The 26,810-nt window shown below is 32.5% G+C and overlaps 2 pseudogenes; both read left to right on the top strand.

Annotated features, from left to right (window-relative positions):
• Window positions 1-12,478: 12,478 nt before the first annotated feature.
• Window positions 12,479-13,282, top strand: LOC114272649 (heat shock factor protein HSF30-like; annotated as a pseudogene).
• A 10,352-nt stretch (window positions 13,283-23,634) lies between these two features.
• On the top strand, window positions 23,635-25,436 carry LOC114272653 (heat stress transcription factor A-2 pseudogene; annotated as a pseudogene).
• The last annotated feature ends 1,374 nt before the right edge of the window (window positions 25,437-26,810 follow it).

The raw sequence follows: 26,810 nt of genomic DNA, 5'->3' as shown, positions 1-26,810 counted from the left end.
AAAGATAGCATTAGTATGTTAATATAATTAGATTACAATTGAAAGGATTTGGCACTGTTCCATTAGCTCAAACCATTGACATCTCCCTCACCACACCTTAAGGTGTGGTATTAGACCATTAGATTGTATGATTAAATCTTGTACTTCTATATATTTGCACTTATTTTAAGTTTATATCTATTTATTACAATTGCTCCAAATTAAAATGACTAAAGTAAAATTTAAATAAAAATATAAAGACAACTAGTGTAATGTATTTATTATATCAGTAGTCCTATAATCTCTTTTTATTTTCATTTTAATCCCTTTATTTCATATTTGACTTTTACATTTAAAATTTTAACAACAAATGATTTTAAAAAAAAAAATCATATTAAAATAAAATTAAAAATACAAAATTCAAATCAATGATGTTGAACTACAGCCTACAGCTACGGGGACCAAAATCTCAAACTAAAAAGAATCAACAGTATAATTTATCCCTTGAGAGAATATTAGTCACTAATGTTAGGTATCATGAAAATTTTTTTATGAAAATAATTATGAAAGTTTTGTTATCTTTGGATTACACTTAGAATAAAACAACACATATTAATCAAGATAATTCAAGAATCATAAATTTTTCATGATCATTTTTATAATAAAATTTTTATAATTCTTAACTTTTTCCCGTATTAGTGCTAGTCATGTTTCTAAACCGTTGGATGGCGATTGTACGAAAACATCAGACGGTTGAGATTGTTTTGGTTCTGAGCATAGTCCTTGTCGGTTTGCCTGTCTGCATGAATGCCACGTGTTGTAGAGCCAATTATTTGATGGGCTGTCAGAAAATTGTAATTTAGTGGAAGTTTTCAAAGAAAAAATTAAAATTAATGGTAAATTTTATTAATTTTAATAATTAAAATTATAAAAAAATTCATAAATTTAAAGATTTATTGATTTGCAATTTTCCTTTTGCTAGGGACCCACAAACAAAGATAAGAATGGTAGGTTGTGATTTGGCCCAAGTGCTTTTGCTACTAATTTTTTTAAATTTTATTTTGCATCCTGATCATTATCATGCTCCCCCAACACCCTTCTAATTATGATGGTTACTAGTGCTCCCCCACACCATTCTATCTAATTAGGATAGTTACTTTTAAACTTACTTCTAATTTTGGAATCTCAATGACTCTTAAATTTATCTGAGCTATTTAAGTGTTAGTTTGTTTACTTGTTTGTTTGTTTGTTTATTTTTATTTTTATTTTTTTTTTCCGCATGAGTAGTCCATATGATTTTGATAGTTATGGGAGTTTTCAAATTTGGGGGTCTCAATTATTATTGTTCAAACTTTTACTCATTTTGCTTCAAAATAGTAGTCTCTTATTTTATTTTTTATTATCTTAAAATATTAGTTTTTTTATAAAAATTAGAAATAAAATAATATGAATTTACTATTTTATCCTTCTTTTAAATTTATTAATAACACAAAAAATACAATTATAATAATTGATATTTTTCAAAAAATATACTATCAAAAGATAATTTTAAAAAATTAATATTTTTAAAATATAATAATTGAATTATTAAAAAAATTAACTTCCTCAAAAGGAACCATTATTTTAAGACAGAAGGAGTAGTAAAATTAGTAGTAGCGCACGTGCAACAGCTATTTTTGAAAGAATTTTTTTTTTAATTAAAATTGTCTTAAATGTTAACTTTGTAAGATTGCTTCTTAGATTTGTTTTGTTTTGTTTTATTTTGTTTTTATTTTTTTCTTTCTTTTTAATTAAGGACAGTACCGTTTGTAAAAATAATAATTATTGTCAATTACAATTGATTTGAATAAAGTGACTCTTTGGCTACAATAGAATTCTAGAACATTTTACGTTACTTCCTTGAGGTTTAAGCTTACGTTACTTCCTTGAGGGAATATATCCGAAGTTCCTATTGTTGTTCAAATTTTGAAATTAAATAAATAGATTTATGAAGAAATCAAATTATATATATACTAAGAACACATGCTAATAATTACAACTAAATTTCAACAGAAATACACAAAACAATAAAAGGGTAAAGAGACGAAACCGAAGCCTGCACGGAAGCAGTTTCCTTAAAACAGATTTCGCCGCCTCACTGGTCGAGGGCTTGAGGAATCCCGGCGTCTGTCTCCCAGGATACGATGGTCAAAACCAGCTACGGCAGAAGCACTCTCTGTCTAGCTTAGCGAACAAAACAGTGGCAGTACTCTCTCACTGTAGGAACTTTCAGGCAAACTGACTTATGAAATGAAAGTAAAAATTTCTGTGTTTGAGACTTGACAGGAGGGTCTCAATTTATACATGTATAGGGGAGAGAGGAAGAGCCTCCAGCCTTTATGGCTGTTCATAATGCACCATTAACCTCTGCAATAAAGGCGGGAGTTACAAAACCCATTAATGCAGGAGTTACAAACCCCATTAATGCTTTATTAAACACTGTAATAAATGCAGGAGTTACAAACTTCATTACCTTTTTTCCATGAAGCTAACTTCATGAGGTAATTTTTCATTCAAATCTCAATGGTTTTTGGCCATTCTATCTGTAGTGTAAAGATCTCAATGCAAAGTATCTAGACCCACTTGGACCCAACACAATAGATGGTTGGGACCCACTTTAATATTTAATTAAAGTCGCCAAAAAACTATTTTTTCCAACAATCCCCCACATGAATAAAAATTGACCGAGAATGACTCAACAAACGAACACCGTTCAAGAATAATGACTCGGAAAGAGAGTACAATGGACTAACCCCGACATCAGAGAAGGTAGCTTTTGGCTTTGAACCTCTCCCAGTGAAAACCTATCGAGTTTACTGGCTAATCAGTGAATATGACATCTTGAACTGCTCTACCGTTTATGTAAACTGAGACAATAGATCTCACACGGGAATTACTCCTACCACTATTCTGTTCTCACTGGTGTGCCCTGTGTGGCCCTGGACACTAGCCTGGTTCAGCAAGTTGTTTCAAAGAATCTTGGCCTCCCAATTCTTCTAGAAGTGGCCCCACTTCACATTCACATAGGTGACTCTACTTGAGTATCCTGCTATACTCAGCTCAATAGCTTAACACACTAGAGTCATTAAAAGCTCAGCTTAACCTCTACATTTGCAGGTATCACTGATACAAGGAATGGCTGGAGGTTTAACCTCCTCAGTGACATACCACCGTTACACGCAATTAGGTTGTCCCATTGAACCTAGATCTTAGGATCTCCAGTCAACTAGGTTGGGTTTCCATTCCGGTAACTTCCAAAGGCCTCAACCCCATTCCTTTTGACGACGTTTCGACTAACACTCGATTTAACCCTTTGGTTGGTGGATCCGCAATGTTATCCTTAGACTTTACATAGTCTATAGAGACAACTCCATTCGAGAGTAGTTGTCGTATGGAATTATGTCTACGACGGATATGTCTAGACTTTCCATTATACATATTACTCTGTGCCCTACCAATTGCAGATTGACTATCACAATGAATACAAATAGCAGGCACAGGTTTGGACCAACTTGGAATATCTTCAAGGAAATGGCAAAGCCATTCAGCTTCTTCCATTGCTTTATCCAAAGCAATAAACTCTGATTCCATCGTTGATCTAGATATACACGTTTGTTTGGAAGATTTCCAAGACACCGCTGCTCCACCAAGAGTGAACACATATCCACTAGTGGACTTTGAGTCCTTTATATCTGATATCCAATTTGCGTCACTATAGCCTTTAAGCATCGCTGGATATCGAGTATAATGCAGCCCATAATCCCGAGTGTAGCGTAAATACCTTAACACCCGCACAATACCCTTTCAATGAGAAGCATCGGGATTACTTGTGTATCTACTAAGCCTGCTAACCGAGTAAGCTATATCCGGCCTAGTACAACTCATCAGATACATTAAACTTCCAATTACCCGAGAATATTCTAACTGTGAGACACTTTCATTATTATTCTTGGTAAAATGTAGACTTAAGTCTACAGGTGTCGATGACACACTCGTATCTGATCCACTAAACTTCTCAAGTATCTTATCAACATAATGAGACTGAGATAGTACAATTCCATCAGAGATTCTGGTAATCTTAATTCCCAGAATAACATCTGCAATGCCCATATCCTTTATGTCAAACTTAGAGTTTAACAACTTCTTGGTAGTTTTGATCATTTCATCGTTACTACCTATAATGAGCATATCATCAACATATAGACACAAAATGACATAACCTCTGTCAGTGTCTTTGACATAAACACACTTGTCACATTCGTTGATTCTAAACCCATTTGACAACGTTGCGTTGTCAAACTTCTCATGCCATTGTTTAGGCGCTTGCTTCAAACCATACAAAGATTTGACAAGTTTACAAACTTTCCTGCTTTGCCCTGGAGCTGAAAATCCTTCAGGTTGCTCCATGTAAATTTCTTCATTCAAATGTCCATTTAAGAAAGCTGTCTTTACATCCATCTGGTGAATTTCTAGATTGCGCAAAGCAGCAATCGCAATCACCATCCGAATGGATGTTATCCTAGTAACATGTGAGTACGTATCAAAGTAATCCAGGCCTTCTCGTTGCCTATACCCTTTGATAACGAGCCTCGCTTTATACTTATCAATTGACCCATCGGCCTTCATCTTTCTTTTAAAAATCCATTTGCAGCCTAAAGGCTTGCAACCTGGAGGTAAATCTACCAACTCCCAGGTGTGGTTTTGTAAGATGGAGTCAATCTCACTTTTGATCGCTTCTTTCCATAATGGACTCTCATGAAAAGTCACAGCTTCGTGGAAAGTTTGAGGTTCGTTCTCAGCCATATAAGTTAAGAAGTCTGGACCAAAAGATTTGGATATCCTAGCCCTTTTACTCCTTCTGGGCTCATCTAAAACCTCAATTTGATCATCACCTGAATCATCAATATGATCATCGTCACTAGCAAGCTCATCAAATTTCTCCAAAGACCTTGGAACCCTTTCATGGGTTCGGCAAGGAAAAATGTCTTCAAAGAAACATGCATTCCTTGACTCCATAATGGTATTCCTGTGTATGTCTGGAATTTCAGACTTATGTACAAGAAACCGATATGCACTACTATTATGTGCATAACCAATGAATATACAATCCACGGATTTCGGGCCTATCCTAACCCGTTTGGGTGTAGGAATTGCCACTTTTGCAAGACACCCCCACATTCGTAAGAATTTATACGAAGGCTTAACGCCTTTCCATAACTCATATGGCGTCTTGTCCACCTTCTTCCGGGGTACTTTATTCAGAATGTAATTTGCAGAGAGAATTGCTTCCCCCCACATGTTCTGTGGCAATCCAGAACTTATCAACATTGCATTCATCATTTCCTTTAGCGTCTTATTCTTCCGTTCAGCAACCCCATTTGATTGAGGAGAATAAGGCGCCGTGGTTTGGTGGATAATCCCGGATTGAGCACACATCTCAATAAACGGTGATTCATACTCACCACCACGATCACTTCTTAAAGCCTTAATCTTGCGGCCTAATTGATTCTCAACTTCATTCTTATAAAGAATAAACTTATCAATAGCCTCATCTTTGCTTTTGAGCAAATAGACATAACAATACTTAGTGCAATCATCAACCAAAGTGATGAAGTATTTATTGCCACCACGCGATTGTATAAACTTTAAGTCACATACATCACTATGCACTAAGTCCAATGGCTCTGAACTTCTTTCAATAGAATGAAACGAAGATCTTGTCAACTTCGCTTCAACACAAGTTTCACACTTGTGTTTCGGATTAATCTTAAAAGATGGTATGCGATCTAACTTGATTAATCTACGTAAAGATTCAAAGTTCACATGTCCTAGTCTACCATGCCACAAATTGGAAGACTCAAGCATGTAAGTAGAAGAAGATGCATCTTTATTCATCTTTGGGATAATAGTCATTACATTGAGTTTAAACATACCCCCCAACATATAACCTTTACCCACATACACTCCGCTCTTGGTCAAAACGACCTTGTCGGACTAAAAAACAATGCGAAAACCATGTTTGTTGAGAAGAGACCCTGACACAAGATTCTTACGAATGTCTGGAACATACAGGACTTCGTTCAAGGTCAGCTCCTTTCCTGACGTCAACTTCAGGACCACCTTTCCTTTCCCCTCAACAATCGAGGTAGTAGAGTTTTCCATAAACAACTTCTCACCGTTTGTAACCGGTTTGAAAATTGTAAACAGCTTTTTCTCGGAGCAGATGTGGCGTGTAACCCCAGTATCAATCCACCATTCTCTTGGGTTTGAACCTACCAGATTCACCTCAGAGACAACGGCAGACACGTGCATATCATCCTCCTCATGGGAGTGCTCTTGTAAATCTGCCATATGAGCACGAGGTTTAGTCTTGTATGACTTCTTCTACTTGTGGCAGTCACTAGCCCGATGCCCATTGCTACCACAGTTATAGCACTTCCCAAAGAACCGATTACTTGGTTCCGGTGGCTTGTAAGCCGGCTTCTTTGCAACACCACCTCTAGGCCCCAACTTAGAGGGCTTCTTTCTTATTCCAGAAGATTTGCCATGTTCAATGACATTTGTTTTTACTGAGGAGGTACTCCCTCCTTTCTTTCTATTATCCTCTTTAATCCGGAGTCGGACAACCAGCTCTTCAACTGACATTTCCTTGCGCTTGTGCTTCAAGTAGTTCTTGAAATCCTTCCAACCATTGGGAAGTTTCTGAATGATCACAGCAACTTGGAATGACTCGTTCAAAGGCATTCCTTCAGCATGAATTTCATGCAAGATCACTTGAAACTCCTGGACTTGGCTTATCACAGTTTGAGAGTCTACCATTTTAAAATCAAGGAACCGGCCAACCACAAATTTCTTTGCCCCGGCATCCTCAGTCTTATACTTTTTGTCCAGAGATTCCCATAACTCTTTTGCTGAGCTCTTGGAACAAAACACACTATAGAGTGAGTCTGCCAAGCTGTTGAACACATAGTTCCGGCAAAGATAGTCTGTCTGCTTCCATGTGTCAAGCGCCATGACTTTCTGCCTATCAGGCTCATTCTCTGCCACGGCTGGAGGATCCTCGCTCAGAACCTTTGCAAGGTTTAGCGTGGTCAAGTAGAACAGCATCTTTTGCTGTCATCTCTTGAAGTTCACCCCAGTAAATTTCTCTGGGCGCTCATGATGACTGAGCGGTCCTCCTGGAACAGCCGGAGTAACGCCATGGTTGACCACAGAGGTCACAACAGTAGGGGTTGGCAACCCAGTTGCCCCGGGGTTCAGATCCCCACCAACATTAGCAGTAGCAGCAGCATCAGTGATAGTTGCCATTTCTGAACAAATAAAACCTCCTTTTTAGCCAAGGCTAAACACTTTGGTTTCTATTCAGAAAACTAAACCAAAATCCAAACTTACAAGCAATTTAAACTTGCAAACAATTTAAAATTGCTACAACCAAATACATGCATATAAAATGCGTCTAATAAGCAAATAAAACTTGCTACTACAAATTGGTAAACAAACCAACTAAATCTCAAGTAAAAAATTTCTTCAAACATAAAGAAAATTAACCAATCCAATTGAGGATTATAAGTAGTCCATACAATTCCTTTCTACGCTTACGTATGCCTACAAAGAGAGTTAGTAGAAAACGACAACATAATATAAAGCAATTGTACATACAATCAAATATTATTTAACCTTCTAGCAAATCATAGAATAGCAAAATAACTAAGGAATTAAGATACTATACAAGTTACAAAACCTTATAACTTCTACATTAAATTAAAAAATTAATTGCCATAAATTATATAAGAATTTAATTCACAATAACCATGTAAATAAATATAGGCAAGTTACACAAATTTTATAACTCCAAAAAACTATATTTAATTCAAACTTTAATTCATCCAATTAAATCACACACTATTCATGGAAATAACTTATGTGTATAACTCTAGAAAACTAGAAGCAATTTCACATGTAAATTAGATAGTAAAGCTAGAAGCATGCAAAATCAAAATATACATATGCAACATCAATAAATTATATTTTATAACCTTAAAATTCATGCAAATCATAGAAGGGGAATGATGAACCATACTCATAAAATAAGATCAGAGTAATACAATTAAGTATACAAATTATGATAGAGCATTCTAATTAAACTAAACAATTAGAGAATCACATTGCATAATTTACAATCATTGAAATAGGGAGCAATTCCGCAACAGTTCCTAGTAACATTATACAAATGTCTATATAAATCTATTCGATCAATTTCATAGGAAAACATATATGAAAAATCTGTTTTAAGCTTGTTGTTCAAATTTTGAAATTAAATAAATAGATTTATGAAGAAATCAAATTATATATATACTAAGAACACATGCTAATAATTACAACTAAATTTCAACAGAAATACACAAAACAATAAAAGGGTAAAGAGACAAAACCGAAGCCTGCACGGAAGCAGTTTCCTTAAAACAGATTTCGCCGCCTCACTGGTCGAGTGCTTGAGGAATCCCAGCGTCTGTCTCCCAGGATACGACGGTCAAAACCAGCTACGGCAGAAGCACTCTCTGTCTAGCTTAGCGAACAAAACAGTGGCAGTACTCTCTCACTATAGGAACTTTCAGGCAAACTGACTTGTGAAATGGAAGTAAAAATTTCTGTGTTTGAGACTTGACAGGAGGGTCTCAATTTATACATGTATAGGGGAGAGAGGAAGAGCTTCTAGCCTTTATGGCTGTTCATAATGCACCATTAACCTCTACAATAAAGGCGGGAGTTACAAACCCCATTAATGCAGGAGTTACAAACCCCATTAATGCTCTATTAAACTCTGTAATAAATGCAGGAGTTACAAACTTCATTACCTTTTTTCCATGAAGCTAACTTCATGAGGTAATTTCTCATTCAAATCTCAATGGTTTTTGGCCATTCTATCTGTGGTGTAAAGATCTCAATGCAAAGTATCTAGACCCACTTGGACCCAACACAATAGATGGTTGGGACCCACTTTAATATTTAATTAAAGTCACTAAAAAACCATTTTTTCCAATACCTATATGACTTGATGGGCTGAGATAGCCTTGCTAATGAGAAAAAATGCAAATTCCGATCTGTCTGAATCAATTTCAATTTCAATTTGTGGGGTGGCTGCCAATCTCTGTTTCTTCGCGATTTGGCCATTGCACAGTTCTTTTTTCAGCCTCATAAGATGGATGAATTGATGGAGAAAGGCCGGGTTCGAGAATGCTTTGGCCATGAATATCAGTATATGTTGTTGCTTATACTCGGTGTTTCCTATTCGCTCGTTAACCGCGGCCAAGTAACTCTCTGTGTTCTCTTCTTGTTGTTTCAGTTTCATGATTTCCATTTTCATTTTCATCCTATCATTCCTTAGTTTTTCAAGCTCAGTCTCGATTCCAAAATTGGCTGAATCGAGACAGGGTCTCATGACTCCTTGTTGCTGCACATTTTGGGGGTTATGTTTTCACCTCTTTATGTTTTTCAACAAATGTTTTTTCCCTCCTTGAAACGCTTCATTGGCAAATTCCCATCTGTCTGAATCAATCTTCTGAAAACCCTTTATACCAGAAACAATAAATTGCGCATATAAGTGAATTGGTACTTTAGTCCTGTAATTTTTTTTATAATTTTGGAGTTATAATAGGTTTAAGCTTACGTTACTTCCTTGAGGGAATATATCCGAAGTTCATATATGACTTGATGGGCTGAGATAGGGTGTCATGTTGGTGATGTTGACGTCATGGTGGACCTGGCTGTGTAAACCAGGATCAGATTCCAGATGAGGCAGCACACATGCAACACAGGCCGCTAGAAATCTTCCACAAGGTGAAAAATGAGCGCCCATTTCGTTGCAAACAAATTATTACAAATAAGCTTTCAAAGAGCTTTAATTAACATAATATGCAGTTTCTTCTGTTACTTGACAGTGATAAAATAGCCGGAGAAGCTCAACATCATCTATATTTGACAACTAATACTAAGCTTTCCATTGTGAGACCACCACTCACAGAACTGGGAGTAGTAATTAAATTCGAATGCATGTGCATTCCATTGTATGTGACAACTAATACTAAGTAATATAAAAAATTTGAGACTACAGGAAAACCGCCACAAATTTAACAAAGAACAAAAACTATACCTACAAAGTACAGCATGTGGTCTGGTTAAACGACATCTTCCAGCATCAAGAGGGGAAAAAGGATCTTTAATATCATGCGCCCAAATTCTAAGCTTCACAGTGCAAGGTAACTCTGCAGTGGCTGCAGCAGCTAATGATGTTGCAAGATCGGATTGGATCTGGCTAACAAAAGGTTGATGATCACTCTCATCATGTGTGATGTTATTAGAAATAGCACCTTCACTAGATCCAGAAGCAGACATCATGCGAGAGTGTGCAGAACGGTGACGAGAACTAGATCTTCCGGTAACTCTAGAATGACCAACACTGAGAGGGATAACTGAGGGAACTGCTGCAGCAGAATTTTGTCTCTCTAAATGAAGATGAATTTTCATGAGCACCACCATTAAGAGAACTTGGTGTTCGTTGGCCAGCTTGGCTTTGGCCAATCAACCACCCCTGCAAGAACGGTAATTCCCAATATCTCGGGTCCCCAAAAGGAAAAAATTGATTACTTCTCTGTTCAGGTTGCACTTCAGCATTTTCCATAGAATCCATTGCAGGTTGAGGACCAGCCTTTTCCATGTGTTCTTCTGGTACAGGATTTATTAACTTTTTCTAATCCATATGTCTTTCCACATGCCTGCATTTATTGATTTGGTCAAAATTCTCTGATCAGCATTTAAAATCCCCTCATACATATAATTATAGATTCAATCCGTGTATAGTTACTGCAGTATTCTTTTCAAATTTCTCCCATACATTATGGTTACTGATAAGATTGTTAAATTATTTTTATAAAAAATCTTAAAAAACATAATTTATATATTAAAAAAAATCTAAAACAAATATAAAATATCTATAATTATCCCGTGCATAGCACGGGTGATAGGCTATTACACATGTAACCAAACACCCCAAAATGGGTTTACAATATCTAATAGAAAGAAATGTGGCGTGTTAGAGTAATTAATTTATCTTTACCTCAAAAAGAAAATCCTTACAATTTAATTGTGCTTTTAACTTCAATCCAATCTAATGCATTCTGAATCCAGTCCAATCCAATCCAATCCTTCATTACTCAACAAAGTTTTTATATGGATGCGAATCTGATGAGAGGATTTGTTATCCTTTGGATTCCTCTTCTGTGCTTTCACTTGAAAATATTTGTTCAACCTATATTTGTATGCTTTATAGATAGTACTAACATATGACAAAATGTATATTTTGTTTAATCTCTAATGCTGTTACAAGTATATGAAATTTGTTCAACCTACATTTATATAGAAATATTTTTATGATATTGTTATTATGTACTCTATTTAATCTCTAATGTCATTATAAGTAGATGGATTTTGTTTCCATTTGGATGGCTCCTAAAAGTCATTAGATATTGTTTTATTCATTTGAATTCCCAAATCTGTTTATCCTTTGGAAATAGAAGTCACTTGCTTAATTTTCCTATTGGATGGGCTGATATAGTTTGTTAGTCACAATTGGATATTAGTCCAATAGAAAAATAAGTCTTTATGACAATGAATAAAGCTGTACACACCAATTAGTTTACTAATGGATGATGTGACATAGTTTTATTGATTTTGAGTCTTTGTAATTTGTTTGATGAGTGGGGTCCATAATTTTGAAATTATAATGTTATAAGATGTGTTAGTATACTAATTAGTATAGTAATTGATGTATGCACAGCACCATGTTATGACAATAGTATTAGTCTGTTAGTTACTATAGAATTCTTAGTGGATGGGGTAATGCGTGTACAAGGGTCAAATGGATTTAGTATCAGATTCAGTTTCCTTTATTTACAAAATTCTATATCCTTAGTTTATGTATGTTTCCTTGGTTTATGGTATTTGATTTCTTGTCTAATGAAACTGCAAGACCCATAGTGAAAGTACTTTAGTTATAATTTTTTACTTTGATTTTAAAGTTATGTACTAATGACAACTGGATTCCTCTCTATGTTTTGAATCTCACCTCTCTTTATTGATGTTTCCGTTGTAGTATGACTTTGTGTTTCATCAATAAAGATTTTTCTTTTGTTGATCCAAAAAAAAAAAAAGGCTTTTTGCAGATTTTAGTTTTGTTTCTCAAAGGAATTCCTTTATATGATTCAAGAAACTCGAAATATAAAGGTTCGAATAATTTTTATAATTTTTTTTTTAATGGAAATTTTCCTATTCGAAGTCTAAATTGAGTATAAAATATGGTAAACATCGTTATACTTGCATTTTTTCTCATTAGCAAGGCTAGTTACCAAATTACAGGACTAAAGTACCAATTCACTTATATGTGCAATTTATTGTTTTTGGTATGATGGGTTTTCAGAAGATTGATTCAGACAGATGGGAATTTGCCAATGAAGCGTTTCAAGGAGGGAAAAAACATTTGTTGAAAAACATAAAGAGGTGAAAACATAACCCCCAAAATGTGCAGCAACAAGGAGTCATGAGACCCTGTCTCGATTCAGCCAATTTCAGAATCGAGACTGAGCTTGAAAAACTAAGGAATGATAGGATGAAAATGAAAATGGAAATCATGAAACTGAAACAACAACGAGAGAACACAGAGAGTTACTTGGCCGTGGTTAAGGAGCGAATGGGAAACACCGAGTATAAGCAACAACATATACTGATATTCATGGCCAAAGCATTCTCGAACCCGGCCTTTCTCCATCAATTCATCCATCTTATGAGGCTGAAAAAAGAACTGTGCAATGGCCAAATCACGAAGAAACGGAGATTGGCAGCCACCCCACAAAGCAATGAGGACCAAGTAACAAATAAGAATCTGGAGGAGTTTACAACAAATCATTAGGAAGTGGAAAGACTATTCTCTGCTTCGTTGGACGTTGAAAGTAGTCCGAGTCAGGACCAAAAGATTAATGTAGCCCCTGGACCGATGAGCCCGGATTTGAGCTCTGAGAATTATATCTTGTGGGAGAAACTATTGGAGGATGAATTGATTTATCAGAATGGATAAGCTCAAGTTGAAGCAGAGTTGGTTCAACACCAATCCAAGATTGTTCTTCAATTGGAGAATTTGATAGCCAAGCCACCAGATTGGGCTTGTTATGTGAAGGACTTGGGGGAGCAAGTGAGCTGTCTTGAATCAAAGTAGTAATGTCAATGGTATGATCTTCTTCTTTTCCATTCTTCTATTTCAAGTTGTTTTCTTGGCATTTTTGTTATACAAACTATATTTTACACTTTTAACTCTTCCAATTTGACCAACTATTGTTTTAAATTGAACAATTTAGTCACTATACTTAATTTGGTCCTTTTGTTCAAATTAGACATTAAAATTAACGATTTTTTGATATTTGTCAACCTCTTCAGACGTATACATGCACAAAATTAACAGGAATTTAGATGGAGTAACCAAATTGAAACTAGAGTTTTAAGTAGCACAAACTACCAATAGGTCCTAATAGTTAGACTTAATTCTTATCAAATTCTATTGAAAATAAGTCTTAGTAAAATTGTTGCTAAAAATAATTTTTTTGTGATAATTTTTTATATATGTCGTTAAAAATCGACAATTAGTGACTTTTTTTGGTCATGATTTTTATAAATTGTCTCTAAAACTTACAATTAGTGACATTTTTTTATGAATTTTTTTTTTCATAGGACCTATTAGATAATAAGTCCATTTATTAGGACCTATATGTAAGTACATCAAATTTTAAATTCAAATACTAAAAATCAAAATTAAAATTTCAGTCAAATTAAAGGGTTGGAAATTTTAATTTACTCTTAAATTACAAATTACTAACCTCTTGACATACGCAAATAGGTGTGCAAGTAATGATGTGTGCTACTCTCAAAAAAGAGAAGAAATTTTTAGAAATCACCTTTGAATTTGAAAATTGTGAGCAATTTCACACCATTACCCTTTAAAAAATATGGAAGAATTCATTCAAATGCTATATAAAAATCACTTTATGGACAATCTTGGAAAAGGAAAAAAAAAAACATTGCTCAACTTTACTTTTGGACTGTTTCTTTTACAATATAGTATAGATGTTTACATATCTCATTGTGTTTGGTATGACAGTGTTGCATTTACAGGGCTTCTTTTTCTACAACAAGCAGAGAGGAGAGTGGGAGGTGTAGAATGGATCCTCTTGATTGACCTTCGTTTTTCTTTGGCAAAGAAGTTACACTAGTGAATTATCAAAGGAGGTGTTTCTACCTCTTTTGTTGCCACCAATGTTCTACTCTTACTATGTTTTTTTTGGTTGTATGATTACGAGTAGCAGTAGTAAGGGTATTTTATACTTTCCGAATCTCTCTCAGTGTATTTCATCTTCCTGTACCTTTAATTTCATATTGTTAATGAAATTTTTCTTTGCTGATAAAAAAATAATAATAATAAATAAAAAATAAATATAGGATTTGCTCTTCTGGCCATGTACAAATTAGTGTTACTATGCCAGCTATGACACATGTTGTTCTTAACTTGCTACTTTTTACAACAAATACATAGATGTAAATATGCATATATATTAGGTTCAATTCATGATTTTTGGAAGTTACAATGTGGTTGAATTCTTTACATTTCTGTTATAACATAGTATTTACTTGCTAATTTTGCTCCTAACTAGAGGAACAAAATAGACATAGATGGATGGTTTACTCATGTAAACTACTAAAAAAGAGAGGATTTTTTTCCCCCTTTTTTTTTTTAACAAAAATATTAAATAAAACTCTAGACACCTGTCATGGGTTTTCTCAAATTCCACCAGATCATTGTTTTAAGGCTTTGGCAGCCTACCTGACAATGAATATTGTTGAGCATGTGAGATGTTACGGGGCAAAATAATAATAACAAATCACCTCATGGTTTTTAATGGAAAAGCAACAAATTATATATAATTAACCTTTCATCAATATTCTGTTATTGTATAAAATACGACATATATATATATATATATATATATATATTTTTATAAATTTTAAATTTTGAATTTATAGTATATGACATGCATAAATAAATTGGAATAAAAGGAAGTACAGAACGTTTTGAAATGGGCATTGCATATGCATAAAAACTTAATATCTCTATTAAGATTCATATATTATGTTAGATTATTTCTACTGGGTTTTGGCTCACCTTATATGGGAAAACCATTTTCAGGTGTTGGTGAGATGCCTTCTATAATGATTTCGGTTTTAACTCAACCCTTTTGTATCTTGGACTTGGGTTTCGTGGTTTCGTAGTGTTGTTCATGTCTTTTTCCCCGCATCTTTCCTTGAGTTTTGCTATTTGATTGTAATGGTCGCGTTTGGAACAGATTGGTTGCTTGGTTTTCAAACTTTTGTTACCCAGAATTGCACTCCTTCGCTCAAGTGGCACTTCTTACACTCGAGCAAGCTTTGTGAACTCTTAGTATTTTTGTAGGTCTACAATACTACTGAGAGAGTGCATTCTACACTTGAGCAGTGCTTTCGGCGCTCGAGGCACTCGAGCGGCCTTTCTTGAGCTCGAGCGTTGGTCTATTGTCTGCAAAACTACTGGAAAATGTGTATTCTGCGGTCGAACGAGACTTCTTGCACTCAAGCGAAACAAGCTTATTGTGTCTGACGCTTGAGCATCACTTCTTGCGCTCGAGCATACTATGTGTATATCAGTTCGCAGCAGCACCTTTCTACATCACTTTTTCACATCTTTTTCTCTCAAAACCCTAGATCTAGAGCCTCTCTCTCTAAAATGCACTCTTTTTCTACATTTTCACCTTGATTTGGTGGTTTCTCTACCCATATGCCTTTGTTAAAAAGATAGAGCACCTCAAGGGCAATGTTTTGATCTGAATAGAGCTTGGTTTTCGGCATCTTTTAAGCTTCTCCATTGCTTCCTTGATCTCTAGTTTCGAGATAGGGACTTTCTACACTCTTCTATGAGTTTTAACTTAGTTATTTGTTGATGTGTAAAGAATACTGGAATTTGGTATGCTTTTGCACAAATTTAGGGTTTTTGTTTAAAATCAAAAGAGTGGTTTTCGAATGTATGTATTGAAAATGGTTATGGGAGTAGACGTGAGGTTGTGTTGTAATAAATTTGTTGATTTTGATACCTGAGATGGATTTTGGAAAAAAAAAATGGAATTTTGCCTTAAAATGTCTCCAATAATTATTTGTATAAATAAATAAAATTAGTATTGGGAATGTGAAATTGAATAGATGTTTATATAAGTGGTGGAGTTGGATATGTATTACCTCTCACCTATGGGAATTTGAATAATTTATCTATCTTGGAGATTGTATATCGGTTTAGAAATATCTGTTTTGGGCTATCGGTGGAGGATAGCTATGATTGTTGTAGAAATTGCATAAGAATTAGGTAAATTGAAACTAATCTCTTATCCGTTGTCATTGAATATGACTATGTTTTTTATACATTGTAAATGTATAATGTTTGGGAGAAGAAAGTGGATATATTCAATGTTTGGGAAAAGAAAGTGGATGGACTCCATTGAATCAAGTTGGCATGTGTGTCCAGGGTGAAAGTCTCGAAAATCGCGCGTATACATGAGTGTTGATTCTCGCAGACGAAATATCCGTAAAATGGCAAAATAGAAGTATTTGTATAATGGTTGTGTTGGTTAGAGGCCCACTGAGTTGTACCCCTAGTTTGGTTGTCTGCATGGAATGGTGAATGACTTATGAAATGAGAATAACATGAATTGAGATATAAATCTTGGCATAGCATGGTTTTGTTAAAGAGTTATAAATGATTTTATCATGGGCGTTGGATATGTTTATCATACTTATATGTTTGTTAAGATTTATACATTGTGTTAGATTGTTTCTACTAGGTTTTGGCTCACCCTATTTGGAAAAAAATCTTTTCAAATGTTGGTGATATGTCTCCGCTAAAGCAATAGCTTGGGAGGAATCGGGGCTAAAGGTTTCGTTTTTGTGTATTATGTTATTATTTTGATTCAAGCCAAGAGCTTTACATGTATTGGATTTATATCCGATTTTGTTGTAACCAAGCATGTCGTAGAAAGATTTAAGGCTATAGGGCATTTATTTAGTTAAACTTTTTTGTACTATTAACTCTCATGAAATGAAAGAACACTATACTCTGATTCATATTGTTATTTACATATGGTCTTGGATGGATTTATGACATTTATTTAGGGGCGTTACACATCCGCAAGGCAGTAGGTTTGAAGGATTAGAGCAAAGGCTTGATTTTGTTTACATGCTATTATTTTGTACAAACCTAGGGTTTTATATGTATTGGATTTAAATCTATTTTGATGTAACCAAGTATAGTTTTGGAAAGTTGTAGCCTTCAGGGCATTTCAATTATTTGTTTAACTTCTATTTCATATATTTATTATTGACTCATGCTATAAATTCAAGGTTATGACTTATGAATGTATATTTGCATTGGTCACCCTTTTGTACAATTGAGTCTTATGCTTCCTTGATCTCTAGATTATTTCTACTAGCTTGGTTTCGGCGTCTTTAAAGCTCCTCAATTGCTTCCTTGATTTCTAGCTTTGAGGTAGGGACTTTGTACACTCTTATATGAGTTTTGACTTAGTTATTTGTTGATGTGTAAAGAATATTGGAATTTGGGATGATTTTGAACAAACTTAGGATTTTGGTATAAAATCAAAAGATGGGTTTTCAAATGTATGTATTGAAAATGGTTATGGGAAGTAGACGTGAGGTTGTGTTGTAATAAATTTGTTGATTTTGACACTCGGGATGGATTTTGGAAGAAAATGAAGTTTTGCCCTAAAATGTCTGCAATAGTTATTTTGTATAAATAAATGAAATTGGTATTGAAAATATGAAATTAAATGGATGTTTATATGAAATTAAATGGATGTTTATATAAATGGTGGGGTTGGATATGTATTACCTCTCACCTATGGGAAATTGGATAATTTATCTATCTTGGAGATTGTATATCTGTTTAGAAATATTTGTTTTGGGCTATCAGTGAAGGATAGCTATGATTGTTGTAGAAATTGGATGAGGATTAGGTGAATTGAAACTAATCTCTTATCCGTTGTCATTGAATATGACTATGTTTTTTATGCATTGTAAATGTATGATGTTTGGGAGAAGAAAGTGGATGTACTCCATATTTAGGAGAAGAAATGAAATGGATTCCATTGAATTAAGTTGACATGTGTATCCAGGGTAAAAGTCCCAAAAATTGCATGTATACATGGGTGCCGATTCCCGTAGACGAAATATCCGTAGAATGGCAAAATGAAAGTATTTGTATAATAGTTGTGTTGGTTAGAGACCCACTGAGTTGTACACTCAGTTTGGTTGTCTGCATAAAATGGTAAATGACTTATGAAATGAGAATAACATGAATTGAGATATAAAGCTCGGCATAACATGGTTTTGTAAAAAAGTTATAAATGATTTTATCGTGGGCATTGGATATGTTTATCATACTTATATCTTTGTTAAGATTCACACATTGTGTTAGATTGTTTTTACTAGGCTTTGGCTCATCCTATTTGGAAAAAACGTTTTTCAGGTGTTGGTGATATGCCTCCGCCAAGGCAATAGCTTGGGAGGAATCGGGGCTGAAGGCTTCTCTTTTGTGTATTATGTTATTATTTTGATTCAAGTCAAGGGCTTTACATGTATTGGATTTATATCCGATTTTGTTGTAACCAAGCATGGTCTTGAAAATATGTAAGCCTATAGGACATTTATTTAGTTAAACTCTTTTGTACTATTAACTCTCATGAAATGAAAGAATATTATACTCTCATTCATATTTTTATTTACATATGGTCTTGGATAGATTTATGACATTTATTTAGGGGCGTTACACCTCTGCCAAGGCAGTAGATTTGGAGGATTAGAGCAAAGGCTTGATTTTGTTTACATGTTATTATTTTGTACAAGCCTAGGGCTTTATATGTATTGAATTTAAATCTATTTTGATGTAATCAAGTATAGTTTTGGAAAGTTGTAGCATTCAGGGCATTTTAATTATTTGTTTAACTTCTATTTAATATATTTATTATTGACTCATGCTGTAGATTCATGGTTAGGACTTATGAATGTATATTTGCATGTGTCACCCTTTTATACAAGGGGTACTTACGTGTAGGTCCTAATAAGTGGACTTATTGTTTAATAGGTCCTATAGGAAAAAATTGTCATAAAAAATGTCACTAATTGTAAGTTTTAGCGACAATTTATAAAAATAATGAGAAAAAAAGTCACTAATTATCAATTTTTAGCGATATATAAAAAATTATCACAAAAAATTATTTTTAGCAATAATTTTACCAAGACTTATTTTTAATAGGATTTGATGGGAATTAAGTCCAACTATTAGGACCTATTGGTTTGAGTCTTATGCAATGAAAAGACATTAGACTCTGAATCGCATTGTTATTTACTTATCATAATAGATGATTTATCGTATTTATTTCGGGGCGTTACATATACCCTTAAGATTTGTTTAAAATATGAATCGGTCCTGTAATACTAGAAATTACAACTATCGTTTGTTATAAATTTTAATTTAACACAATACTCAAGGGAAAAAAATTTATTCTCCTATGCAATAATAAATTATCAAAATTGTTTATTGAAAAATATTTATTATATTATTAAAAATTGTTAATTGATTTAATGATTTACTTATTAATAGAATGGTTAACTGAAAAATATTTTTCATCTCAATAAAAATTGTTAATTTACTTAGCCTTCGTTTGGCTAACTTAGTTGGGTTAAAAAAACACAAAAGACAAAATATACTAAATAAACTAATAAGACAAAATGTCACATTTTATTTTTTCTCTCATAAAAGTCAAAAAAGCCAAACCAAACGAACTTTTTAATCTCAAGCTAAAAAAGTTCCAACTCAAAAATGTCAACTAAAAAAGCAAATGTCAAATGGCGACTTAATGATTTACTTAATAATAAAATTGATCATTTACTACACGAGTACGATTTATATATTAATAAAATTAGTCATTTGTGTATATATATATATATGTATATATATTTTATTCTGTTTCTTTATTAGTTCAGTGAATTATCTTAGTAATTTTTTTTTAGATGAGAGAATTATCTTCGTATTTGTTTTATATTTATTTGTTGAGAAAAGTTACATATCATAATTTTTTAAAAATATATTCCGAAGAAATGTTAAAAACTCATAAATTCACCCAAAATCTATATTATTGGGTGTATAACAAATCAAAAAATGATACATACCGTACGACATAATTATATCATATATCTAATGATTTATTTTATTCAATTTCATATAATAATATTTTAATTTTTAAAAAATTATCAAAATACAAAACTTAAACATATTGTAATAATAGCCCGTGCCTTGCACAGGCCTTTTTCAACTAGTATATATATATATAACCCTTTAACTGCTTGAAGTTTGTTTGTTTGTTTTTTTTGTTTTTGATTTTGCCCTTTCATTTTGAATAATTTATTAACAGTGGGTTATATGTTGAGTGAAGATTTTTTCGTAATTACGCAAATATTATTGGTCAATTATGATATAGTTTTTTTTCATAATTACACAAATATTCTTGGTCAATTATGAAACATGTTTTTTCGTAATTATGAAACATAAATCGTTTATTATGAAACATAAACATTCTTACGCAAACATTCTTTTTCAATTATGAAACATAAATTTTTTTATTTTTTAACAAATTACAAATTGACTCATACGGTTTGTTTAAAATTTGAATTGGTTCTATAATATTAGAAATTTCAACTACCGTTTGTTATAAAGGCTTCTTGAGGTTCGTATTTTCTTTTCGATTTTATCCTTTCATTTTAAATAATTTACTAATGGTGGCCTATATGTTGAACGGAGATTTTTTCATAATTATGCAAATATTCTTGGTCAATTATGCAGCAAGCTTTTTCGTAATTACGTAAACATTCTTAATCAATTATCAAACAAGGTTTTTCGTAATTACGCAGACATTCATAGTCAATTATGAAACATTAATATTTTTATTTTTTTAACAAATTACAAATACACCTATAAGATTTGTTTAAAATGTGAATCGTTCCTGTAATACTAGAAATTATAACTATCGTTTGTTATAAATTTTAATTAACACAATACTCAAGGAAAAAAAAAAGAAAACTATTCTCCTATGTAATAATAAATTATCAAAATTATTTATTGAAAAATATTTCTCATATCATAAAAAACCGTTTTGAGTTAATTATTTATTTATTAACAAAATGGTTTACCGGAAAATACTTTTCATATCATTAAAAATTGTTCATTTACTTAATGATTTACTTATTAATAAAAATGGTCATTTTTATGCGAGTGTAATTTATGTATTAATAAAATTAGTCATTTGTATATATATATATATTCTTCTGATTTTTTATTAGTTCAGTGAATTATCATAGTAATTTTTTTTAGATGTGAAAATTATCTTAGTATTTGTTTTATATTTGTCTGTTGAGAAAAACTACACACCATAATTTTTTATTTTACAAATTCGGAAGGAATACATTATTAGGTGTATAACAAATCAAAAAATAATACATATCATACCACATGATTCTATCATATATCTAATGATTTATTCTATTCAATTTCATAAAATAATATTCCAATGTAATTTTTTTTTTATCAAAATATAAAATTTAAATATGCTGTAATAATAGCCCGTGTCTTGCACAAGCCTTTCCAAACTAGGTACTTGAGGTTTGTCTTTTCTTTTCGATTTCACCCTTTTATTTTGAATAATTTACTAATAGTGGCCTATATGTTGAGTGAATTTTTTAATTAATTAATTAATTTTTTTTCTTCATAATTACGCAAACATTCTTGGTCAATTATGTAACAGGTTTTTCCGTAATTATGCAAACATTCTTGGTCAATTATGAAACATGTTTTTTTGTAATTACAGAAATATTTTTGGTCAATTATGAAACATAATTTTTTAACAAATTACAAATACACCCATAAAGTTTGTTTAAAATATGAATCGGTTCTATAATATTAGAAATTACAACTATGGTTTGTTATATTCTCCCATACAATAATAAATTATCAAAATTATTTATTGAAAAATATTTCTCATATCATTAAAAACTATTAATTGACTTAATGATTTATTTATATAACAAAATGGTTAACTGAATAATATTTTTCATATCATTATATATTGTTAATTATTTAATGATTTGCTTAATAATAAAATTGATTATTTATTACGCGAGTATGATTTATGTATTAATAAAATTAATCATTTGTATGTATTTTCTTTTATTTCTTTATTAGTTCAGTGAATTATCTTAGTATTTATTTTATATTTATCTGTTGAGAAAAGGTACAACCATAATTTCTTTTTTATAAATTCGGAAGAAATATTAAAGACTCATAAATTTACTTAAAATGATATAGTAATAGAATTAGAGTCTATATCATTAGATATATAACAAATCAAAAACTGATATATTACATAGTTTTATCATATATTTAATGATTTATCATATACATTTTTATAAAATAATATTCTAATTTTTAAAAAATTATCAAAATATGAAACTTAAACATATTATAATAATTACCTATACCTTGCCCAGGTCTTTTTAAACTACTACTATATATATATACGTTACTATATATATATATACATACGTTACTAACTTTCCTTATTACCTAAAAAAAAAAATATACATACGTTACTAGTGTATTCGAAAAAGGACAAAGTGTGTTGCATTCGTGGCACTAGGACATGGTTGAAGGATGCGTTTCAAGACTCCAAATTTTCTCTAATAGCATGTGGGAGGTAGAATGAACGGTGTGGACCCAGAAAAGAAACTTGATCTCACAAAAGGAAAGTTATTCAATGGATTTGGCATATTGGGGTGGTAGTTACAATTTATTACTTATTTTGTTTCAAAATATTAATTTCTTATTTAATTTTTTATTGTCTCAAATATTAGTCTCTTTTAAAAATTAAGGAGTAAAATAATAGGAATCTCTTATTTTGTCATTCTTTTACATTTATACATAAAAAGTATAATTATGCTAATTGATTTTCCTAAAAAAAGTTAAAAGGTAGTTTTAGAAAGTTAATATTTTAAACATCGGCTAATTGAATCCTTTTGATTCATGGCTAATTGAACCCTTTTTTGTTTTTGATTCATTGAATAAAAAAAAGTTAATTAATAGTTTTTAATTCAACCTCTTTTTTTTTTTTTTTTTTGATTCATTAATAGTTTTTTAGCCATGATTATATTGAACCCTTTTGATTCGTGGGTTCAATTAGCCACGAATCAAGTGTAATAATTATATTACCTAAAACAATTAAATTTCTAAAACTATACATCGGCAACGTTTCCAGAAGTAAAGGGGCCTAGATTTGTATGTAAGTTGGAGCTACAAATGGCAACACATATTTCGACATTTGGCCATTATCAGTTCAGACAACTCTCTCTCTCTCTCTCCTTTCTGAGAGTCACTGCATTAGAAACAATCAACTCATTTGGAAACTAATCCAAAACTCTCTGTGTCTCTCATGGAAACACTAAAAATCAAGCAGGAGAACATTGTAGTGATTGATGATGACATACCTGGTGGTGGTGGTGGAGGTTTATTTGAGGAGGAGGAGGAGGAGGAGAAGACAGTGAAAGTTGTGGAACTCAATGAAGAAGCAGTGGTATTGGTTGATGATGATTGGGTAAGTGGTGAAGGAGTAGTACTAGTAGGAGGATGAGGAGGTGGTGGTGGTGATTCCATGCCATGTTCACCACCAATCTCATCAGCCCCAAAACCCATGGTGGGATTGCATGAAACAGGACCATCTCCATTTCTGAAGAAGACCTTTCACATGGTGGAAGACCCTGATACTGACATCATCATTTCATGGACTGCCTCTCAAAAAAGCTTTGTAGTCTGGGATCATCGCCAGTTCTCTACCAATCTCTTGCCCAAATACTTCAAGCACAACAATTTCTCAAGCTTTATTCGCCAACTTTACACTTATGTAAGTACTCTATATTCTTCCAATCCAATCTCTTCTCGTTCAAAAAAAAAAAACTCTTCTCTTCTCTGCTATTAAAATTATGATCTATTTATGAAATTTCAGTGTTTATCTTCTAAATTTGCGGTTTATTCTTTGTGGGTTTTGTTGCGATAGCTATTTCTATAGGTCTCTGTTTGATTCATGGCTAATTGAACCCTTCTTTTTTTTTTTCAAATTTTATTTGTTGGATTTGTGCATTTATTGAAGGGTAAATTACACCAAAGAAATTTGTTTTCCTTACACTTTTGCAACGTAGTCCCAGTGTTGGTAACATTTTGAAAAAATAAAAATAAAAAATTTGTGTAAAACTAGATAGTTTATTTTAAATTTCATTTTGGTGGTTCTAATTTTAACGCATGGTCTTTTTCTATTTTAATGGTAAAAGTGAGGGAGGGAATTATGACGGTAAGTGCCGGAGGATCATATTTTAATAAAATATTAAAATTAAAAGTGCAGATTGAAATTGAAATTACAAAATTACGGACTAAAGTAACAATTCACTTATATGTGCAATTTATTGTTTGTGGGATTTCCTGCTAATTGTTAATTATGTGTATTTTTTTTTTTTTTTTGGTATAAAGGGTTTTAAGAGGATTGATTCCGACAGATGGGAATTTGCCAATGAAGCGTTTCAAGGAGGGAAAAAACATTTGTTGAAAAACATAAAGAGGAGAAAACATAACCCCCAAAATGTGCAGCAACAAGGAGTCATGAGACCCTGTCTCAATTCAGCCAATTTCGGAATCGAGACTGAGCTTGAAAAACTAAGGAATGAGAGGATGAAAATGAAAATGGAAATCATGAAATTGAAACTACAACAAGAGAACACAGAGAGTTACTTGGCTGCGGTTAAGGAGCGAATAGGAAACACCGAGAATAAGCAACAACATATACCGATATTCATGGCCAAGGCATTCTCGAATCAGGAGGTGTTGGCAACAAATGATTCGGAAGTGGAAAAACTATTCTCTGCTTCGTTGGACGTTGAAAGTAGTCCGAGTGAGGACCAAAAGATTAATGCATCTCCTGGACCGATGAGTCCGGATTTGAGCTATGAGGATTATATCTTGTGGGAGAAACTATTGGAGGATGGAGTGATTTGTGAGAATGGATCAGCTCAAGTTGAAGCAGAGTTGGTTCAACACCAATCCAAGAATTTGATAGCCAAGCCACCAGATTGGGGTTTGTTATGTGAAGGACTTGGTGGAGCAACTGAGCTGTCTTGAATTAAAGTGGTAATGTCAATGGTATGATCTTCTTTTCCATTCTTCTATTTCAAGTTGTTTTTTTGTCATTTTTGTTATACAAACTATATTTGACACTTTTAACTCTTTCAATTTGACCAACTATTGTTTCAAATTAAATAATTTAGTCACTATACTTTTAAGTCTAATTTTAATTTGGTTCTTTTGTTCAAATTAGATATTAAAATTAACGATTTTTTGATATTTGTCAACCTCTTGAGAGTATACATGCACAAAATTAACAGGAATTTAGATGGAGTAACAAAATTAAAACTAGAGTTTTAAGTATAAGGATCAAATTTTAAATTAAAATACTAAAAATCAAAAGTAAAATTTCAGTCAAATTAAAGGGCTGAAAATTTTAATTTACTCTTAAATTACAAATCACTAGCCTCTTGACACACGCAAATAGCTATGCAAGTAATAATGTGTGTGTTACTCTCAAAAAAGAGATGAAATTTTTAGAAATCACCTTTGAATTTGAAAGTTGTGAGCAATTTCACACCATTACCCTTTAAAAAATATGGAAGAATTCATTTAAATGCTAAAAAAAATCACTTAATGGACAATCTTGGAAAAGAAAAAAAAAAAAACATTACTCAACTTTACTTTTTGGCTATTTCATTTACAATATAGTATAGATGTTTACATATCTCATTGTGTTTGGTATGACAGTGTTGCATTTACAGGGCTTCTTTTTCTACAACAAGCAGAGAGGAGAGTGGGGAGGTGCAGAATGGATACTCTAGATTGACCTTTGTTTTTCTTTGGCAAAGAAGTTACACTAGTGAATTATCAAAGGAGGTGTTTCTATCTCTTTTGTTGCCACCAATGTTCTATTCTCACTATGGGCGCATTTTCTTTTTCAAAAAAAAAAAAAAAAAACTTATAAATATAGGATTTGCTCTTCTGGCCATGTACAAATTAGTGTTGCTATGCAAGCTATGACACAAGTTGTTCTTAACTTGTTACTTTTTACAACGAATATATAGATGTAAATATGCATATATATTAGGTTCAATTCATGATTTTTGAAGTTACAATGTGGATGAATTCCTTACATTTCTGTTATAACATTTACTTGCTAATTTTGCTCCTAACTAGAGGAACAAGATAGACATGGAGTAGATAAACAGAGGCAAAATGGAAAAAATAAAATTGAATTTCATTCATCGAATAATAGAAATCATAAAATTTGAATATTGCAAGGGTCATCCGTCGATCCAAACCCTAGGAGTAGATTCAAATTGTAAAATGACAAGAGACAAAGGAAAATAGAAACAGAGAGAACTTCCGAGAGAGAGTACCTTGAACTCGATCGAAACCTTAGGTACAGATTCAAATCAGAAAACAAGAAGAAAAAGAGAAA

Source organism: Camellia sinensis, chromosome 13, assembly GCF_055761805.1.
Source record: "Camellia sinensis isolate YWXY chromosome 13, ASM5576180v1, whole genome shotgun sequence".
Classification (NCBI taxonomy): Eukaryota; Viridiplantae; Streptophyta; class Magnoliopsida; order Ericales; family Theaceae; genus Camellia; species Camellia sinensis.
Note: the sequence above shows the minus strand (reverse complement) of the source record. Positions and strands in the feature narration are given on the sequence as shown.